Here is a 7,911-nt window from a genome sequence, read left to right as displayed (position 1 = left end):
CGTTAAAAGTCTGAAAAAGAATAGGAAATGATCCCGCACTTCATAGACTTTACAGAAAATAAAGGACCATGTAAATTTGTTATTGTAATTGTGTGTGTGTGTGTGTATGTGTGTGTGTGTGTGTGTGAATAAAGCTATAATAGAGATCTTTCAGAGTCTTACTAAGTAATGAAAGGAGAGTGACCAAGTATACGTAGGGCAGGTAAAGATGATCAGCAAGGACTCACAAAATCATGTACTGTTAGAAGATTTCTTGTGCTCATGTGTATCAAGGGAGTAAGATTTTCTTCACATAGCCAAATCACAGACAACATGGCCACTGTTGGCATCATTCACCATGTGTATACCCATGCATGTTGTGTATGGAATATAGTTAGTATTTTATATAAATTTATTTATAACTCAGTTACTTGCAGTTTCCTGAATGCTGACACATAATCTTTCCATTGCTTAGAATTTCCAATGTGAAAGTAATTAAGTACCAGAAATGCTATATACTTACCTATTAATTTTTGAGGAAATATTATACTTTATTCCTTTAGCAGTACCCATTGATTGAAGATACATAAGCTATTTTTGCACTGATTTTCTTTCATCTTTCAATTCTGCCTATCCACATTTTATTTCTGCAAATAAAAGAACTTTTTTCCACAATTTGATTCTTTAGTTCAGCTTCAATGTGTTGTTCCCATAAATCTTTGTCACTTACATTGATTAACGTAATATTCAATTAAAGATTCAGAAATGAGATATTCCACTTAAAAGCCAAATATTGATAAGTTCCAAATATGTTTTATAGCAATCAATCTCATTTGAAAATTATCAAAAATATTTATATTATTCTGACATTATATCTGATGTTGAACATCTTCTTCCTAAAAGGCAATACTATTTCAACCTGTGAAGTCTATATTCCATTCAACTCAGCATTGTTTTCTATACATTTTCATTAAGTTCTTTAAAGTAGTTTATCACACCTTCTGAAGACATACAATCATCAGTTACCAAATATGATGAAAATTATTTTACTTTAAGCACAATATTAGATGATGCAAACCATTTAAAAACTTTTTAGTGAATTTTCTCTTAAAAGTTTGTGTACATTTTGGATTTCAAGCAACCATGTAATACTCTATTTGATTACAAGTAATCATTATCAGGAAAGCTGGCCTGACCCAGTAAAATTAAAAATGTGTTAATATTTCAAAGAAAGTCAGACATAGTAAGATTACAATATTTACACCTCAAATAGAGATTACAATTAACACTATGGTACAAACTATGCTTCAAGTGGTGATACAGACCATTCAAGTGCAAACAATCACTGCAAAAAACAAGGTGACATTTAGCAGGTGAACATGACTCAATGAGCTGTGAAAATCAATTAACCAAAAATAGCTTGTTCCAAAGAAATGAAAGAGATCAAATGAATCCTACTTTAACCTTTAACCCATGTTTGTCCTGCATTGTACCTGCTTAACAATACTCAATTTTTTTTCCTATCTTCTCCCCAAAAGCCATTTCTTGAGAGCTGTGTGTAAACACCATTCCCATAAACACACACATACACGCACACGCACGCACGCACACTCACTCATACACACAGTACTCACATTCAACTACATGCATCTGTGTTTGAATATTCTTTGCCCAGTGATGCAAAAATATCTTCAACTATGAGATTTTTATTTACATTTGGTAAGAATCTTGCTCTAAGACTTTACTTAACAAACAATTGGATATTTTTGCACTTTTAAAGTTACTGCAAATAGTGTTTATGAATAAGATATTCTACATCTAGCCCCATGCTCATTTTACAGAAAATATAAAACAGAGGGCGCCTGGGTGGCTCAGTTGGTTAGGCGACTGCCTTCGACTCGGGTCATGATCCTGGAGTCCCGGGATCGAGTCCCGCATCGGGCTCCCTGCTCGGCGGGGAGTCTGCTTCTCCCTCTGACCCTCCCCCCTCTCATGTGCTCTCTCTCGCTCTCTCAAATAAATAAATAAAATCTTAAAAAAAAAAAAAAAGAAAATATAAAACAGAAAAAACAGGTGCAGTCACTACTTTCTCCCTCACCTCCTCTTTTTTTCCTCCCTCATACTCTACATTTCTTTCTTCTTTCTTGCTTTTCTCTTCCTGTCTCCTTCATTCTTAGAATACAGTTATTAAAAGGATACATAAATTCTGAATGGAGAGATAATTTTTATGGAGATTTCATTGGTAGTTACTATATGTGTAATATTGTATAAACAAAAATATTGTGGCCAAAACTGAATAAATGATTGAACTTATCCTTATGAAAAGAGTTTAAATTTAGCTGTTAGCAACTGAGAAATGAAAACAGTAAAAATAAGTTTTAAATTATATGATAACTATTTGTAGGGTTGCTTTATATCAGTTGTAAATTTTCAAAAAGTCTTTAATTTCAAGCCCAAAGAATAGTATAAGAAACAGTCATTATAATACAGAAGTTAAGATTAAAGTGTAGGAAGTCCTCAAGTATGTATAAGCCTGTAATCCAGAGGCCAAATAAGGACTCGGTGTTACAGTTACTAATGACCTGCTGGAACATCTTGCTAGAAAATGTATGGCCAGACTCTTCCATTTAGAAAAGTTATTTCCCTTGAGGTATTTTGCTGTTATTTATAATCTCTTGATCATAAGCATTCATTTCAGTTAGACTGCCTTAATTGCAAGGCAGAGAATGTACATGTAAAGGTAGTTTACTATCCAGGCTAGTTTCTCCCATCATACTGGAAGTGGGCTGTTGCAGGGTTGGTTGATCATTTTAGGTTGTCGTTGATGTCATATAAGGCCCAAGCTCTTCCCGGGTTTTTGCTATTCTTTGTAGAACAACTTTTTTGCTCAGGCTAACACTCATGATTATAAAATGTCTGCTGCGGCTCCAAACATAATATTCACCTAAAAATACATCTAAAGACAGACAGACAAACAGAGAGAGAGTTTGAAAAAGTTTTTCTCCTTATTTTTCCTCTTCTTTCTTGTTTTATTTTTTCTTCTTGTTCTTATTAATCATTTTCTTATTTAATTAGGGATATAAAGTTTTCCAAGAAGTTTCACAGCACATATGACCTATTTATTTTTATTTATTTCTTTTTCTTTGTCAGTGTCTAGCACACTGTTTAGTCAAATGATAAAACTTGAATGCTACTAGAATATAAGGAGGAAGAGGATATGGGTTGGTAAATAGTGCCTGCCATTTAATCCTTTGTATTCAAACAAACTTGCTTTTAAAACATTTTTTGTGGTAATAAAGAACAACTGATAATAGCACTATAAACTAGTAATGTTAGTGTCATAAAGTATAAAAGGCGAGAGTGGAAGAGAGAAACATCCAAAAGAGAGTGGAAACAGAAACATGGAGGCTATATTATGGTTCTTAATAGGTATTCCACTAGTAAGCTGAGACATGGCTTTCTTATCTATAAATGGAGATAGGAAGAGGGTATACATGAAATTGGGAAGGAAGTGGATATGGGTGAGGACTATTAGAAGAAATGTAGAGGGAGAATGAAGGGATTATTTTCTAATGCAACACTTGGGAATTTTGAACAGAAAAAAATACATATGCATATATCTGTATGTGTGTGTGTGTATATATATATATTTCTTGAAAGAGCTGCCATGGAGCTAGAGACTATTGAGTGAGTGCTCTCTTTACAGTGAATTGCTGAGAAACGTGCTCTGCAATCTCTAACACAAATAATTAATTCAGGGACTTTTCAAGAAGGGATAGTGAACGTTTAGCTCTAGGAGCTACTGCTGCTCTGGATAAAAATGCCTTCCAACAACGATCAGGGCTGGTGTAAACAGCAAATGCAAGCTAACTTACCAACCACTATCACCAGCAGGAGTGACAAAGGGCAGCTGGGTTGTTACCAAGAGCAACCTCAAGGATTGTTTGGTAAAAATAGTAGTGACAGTCCCATTGTGGGGCTGAAGTTAAACCTCACTACTCTCTTTAAAATATTCAGAACATGTTACCTTGAGAATCAGTTTGAATCACATTTTTGGGGGGATTGGATAGAAAAGATGGTTGATATTTCATTCTTAACATCAATGAGAAGAGAAAATTACAACTGCTTAGCAGGAATCCTAGTGGGATAAGAAACCCAGAAACATCCATTGAGGGTTTATATTATCCATGTAGACCATAACATCTGTTTCAGATTGCTGGATGGAAGCATGTGTCCTGGGAAAGGGACTGAAGTACATCTGAATAAATAGCTTACTATTATCATCATAATTAGTTTTCACAATTAGACTTATGGTAATATTGAAATAGTTTTAATGATTTAGTCCAAATTTACATGGACTCTATATGGTTTTCTTGCCTTAGGGTAAGCTAACACTAACAATACCAAAATACTTGCTTTTAAAGAGCTGTTATTTTTTTATTTTGACTGGAAAGAATTTAAGATCGTAAATATATTTCATATTGAAAGGACATAGTTTGGTTTCAAGCAACACAGTCTTAATACAATTCTGATCAATGCTAACATTTCCATTTTTTTTTTTTTTTTTTTAGAGTTTAAGTAAACAGGCATAGCTAGAAGCTACCCTACCTTTCTAATGTCTTGCTGCTCTGAAGAGTTCTGGCTAGACCTCAGAAATAAGATATAACATCACAAGTAAACAGTATACTCTCACACTGTGTGATTGTCAAAAGAACATTCACTTTGTTTGAAATGCCTCTCCCTTTCCAGTACACAGAATAGGACTAAAGAACTTTCATGTACTTTTGTCAAGTGAACTTTAGATGCAGATCTTGTAAATTTAATAACGCAGTGTACTTATGAGTAGATGCATAATTTACATTCTGGTAATTCAAGTACTGAAATGTCTATGAGGGTAAAAAGAAAAAAATGACATACAGTTTGACTCTTTGAATGTGTAATTGTTGGTAGTGATGAAAAGTCATTAGTCAGCTTTGTCTAATATAAGATTCCTTTCTTTTTTTTTTTTAAAGATTTTATTTATTCATTTATTTGAGAGAGTGAGAGAGAGAGCACACGAGAGGGGGGAGGGTCAGAGGGAGAAGCAGACTCCCCGCCGAGCAGGGAGCCCGATGCGGGACTCGATCCCGGGACTCCAGGATCATGACCTGAGCCGAAGGCAGTCGCCCAACCAACTGAGCCACCCAGGCGCCCAAGATTCCTTTCTTTTTAAAGCTGTTCCATATACATTATATCATTAGCATTGCTGTCATTGTCAATAGCATCAATATGAAATAATATCAGTGAAAGCAGAATGTCCACCATTGGAATTTGATCATAAAGAAACAGTATTATATAAGTATGCATATATACATATATTTTACACACACACATACACACAAGGAACTGTAGACTAATAGGAACCTGCTCATTTGTTCATAATTTAGATTAGTTGTTTTTTATTTGTGATTGGCTGAATGTGATCAAGTAAACCCCTATCATAGTCTTTAATGACTTACCAGTTCTCCTAATGACCAGTAATCTATACAGTTCAGGCATTGATTAAGTCCATTATTTTGTTTCTGAACAGAATCGTTTTTATGACAAGAAATCTTATCCCAATATTCTTCCAATATTGATGCTACTTCTCCCCCTCCATCTCTGCTCCCTCTTCTTTTATTATTCTCTTTAAATCTAGTTGAGTTGTTTGACTTTTCAAGGCACAAGCATATGAGCTGAGGAGACCTGGGATAACTGTCAAACCTGTTCAAGATAAAGACACTTCCCTTCCTTACATATATATGTGTGTGACCCTAGGGAGTTTCCTAGAGGCCAGAATAGTTTCCAGGTTTATTCTGGTTTTTCATTTTGTTGTTGTTGTTTTGCCATGATCCTAGATCCAAACACTTATCCCTCACCCTGATCTTCAGTGTTCCCTAGCTGGTCAGCCGCTGCTAATGATTGTCTCTGATTCTATCACAGTTTCTGTCAGCGATTTATCTGTCCTGATCTCTCTTTTCAGTCTCCAGCCTGTTAACACAGGAGTGATTCCCAGTAGCTCCACAAGGGCCAGTTTTCTTTCACTTTCTTGACTATAACTGCTTATTTATACAAGCAATAATCAACTGAGGAGCACTCCCTTATATTATTCAAATATACTGTAATAAACTCAAATCTATCAAGTCTATTGATATTATCATAGTCAGTCATTAAAAACTGCCTGCCTAGGATTTAAACTGAAACAGGAAGGATTTTACGTGGACTTTAGGGACCCATCATCATTTCTGGAAAATACAACTCAAAATTTTTAAAACTAAAAATATATTTAGTGGGTGGGGGTTGACTTTTTCAATTTTGCCAGACAACTATGTAATTTACTTACAGGATGCTAGAATGATACAGCAGATTTGGGAAGGAACTGACATTTACTCATCTTCTAGGGCTTTGTTGGAATGGGAAGATAGCAACAGGGTAATATGACAAAGTGTAGTTGACTGATTAAGGAAAGTCTCTGCTCTCAGGATAAAGGAAATCACAAAAACTAGGTTGTGTTATGATCTTAGATGCTTAATAAAATAGGTCACTTACTAGACCTCATAAGGGACACCAGCATTAAAGTCAAAGTTATGGTTTTACATACTGAGGCACATGATGAAAATCTGTTCAGGTAACACTTATAATAACAAGGATATTAGTCTTTGATACAGGGAATAATACAGGAGTGCAGTGATTAAAACCAACGAATTGTATCCTTGGATAGACTTAAAGGAGGAATAAATAATTGGCTTCTGAATTGAGGTTTAAAGAAAACTCCTGCCTTAAATGCAAATGAGCTAGTCTGACAACTGTAATTTAGCTAAGGGCATGGCTGTGTTTAACAGCTATGCAGAAACTAGGAAAGGCAGATTCTTGGGTAGTGTGAGATGGGCTGCTAATAGGTCATTTTGAACTTACATCTCTTTAACAGTAGGGTTAGAACTTCTCTACTTCTCTAAAACAGTAGGGATAGATATTTACTTTGAAGGGTTTACTAACTATATTTTCTTGTGGTGCCTGATATTGCTAATCCTTTCCTCTTCATTTGGCAGTATCTACATAATTAGGTCACCTGTGATAATCAAGCCCAGATACCTGTGGCCATGGATATTTTATGTGCATCTTTTATAAGTCTTGATTTCCAGATGTGTTCAGTAGAGATCATTAGAGTTCCCATATGTAGGGATTTTGTTAAATATAAATGAGAAGGTCCTTAATGCCTGACACACTGTTAGCCCTATATAAATATTAACTATGACTAATAGTTTGAATATATGCCACATGTATTAAAACTAAATTAAGTTATGTTAACAGTGATAAGTTGGCAGGACAGAAAATCAGGATATCTTAATTTCGCTTATTAAGATGTGCCTTTTCTATGTCCTCTGTGTAGAACTAAATGTACTATTTTAACAAGAAGAGCATGATATTAAAACATCACAAATCTCACATAAAAGTACTTATCCCCTGGAAACTTTAAGAGAATTTTGTTAAATGATGGTTTTGATTTTTTCTTAGGATGATGTAACATCAAATAGGAGCTTTTAAAAATGAGCTTTCATGTATACTGAAAAAGTGGAAGGAAAACTAGTTACATTTTTGATAGTTTAAAAAAGATACTACTAGAAAAATACTTTTTTAAAATAAATTTTAATCTCTTTGGAAATCAGAAACTCTTCTAAATTTTCTACGAACTTACTCTTATAATAATATAAGAGTTATTATCTTAATTATTAGGAATCCATTATATATCTGTGCTTGCAATGACACAATAAACACATTTATATTTTATATTATAAATAATGTTATGATGAATTATTTAAATATAAAATTCATTTTGGTTAGGGAAAGGAGTCTTAAGCAAACAAACAAAAAGTTGTTATCCAAAGAAATTAAGAGGTCTTAAAATGCCAGATA

Source organism: Leptonychotes weddellii, chromosome 12 (genome assembly GCF_054177405.1).
Source record: "Leptonychotes weddellii isolate Sample4059 chromosome 12, ASM5417740v2, whole genome shotgun sequence".
Classification (NCBI taxonomy): Eukaryota; Metazoa; Chordata; class Mammalia; order Carnivora; family Phocidae; genus Leptonychotes; species Leptonychotes weddellii.
This window is presented reverse-complemented; position numbering follows the sequence as displayed.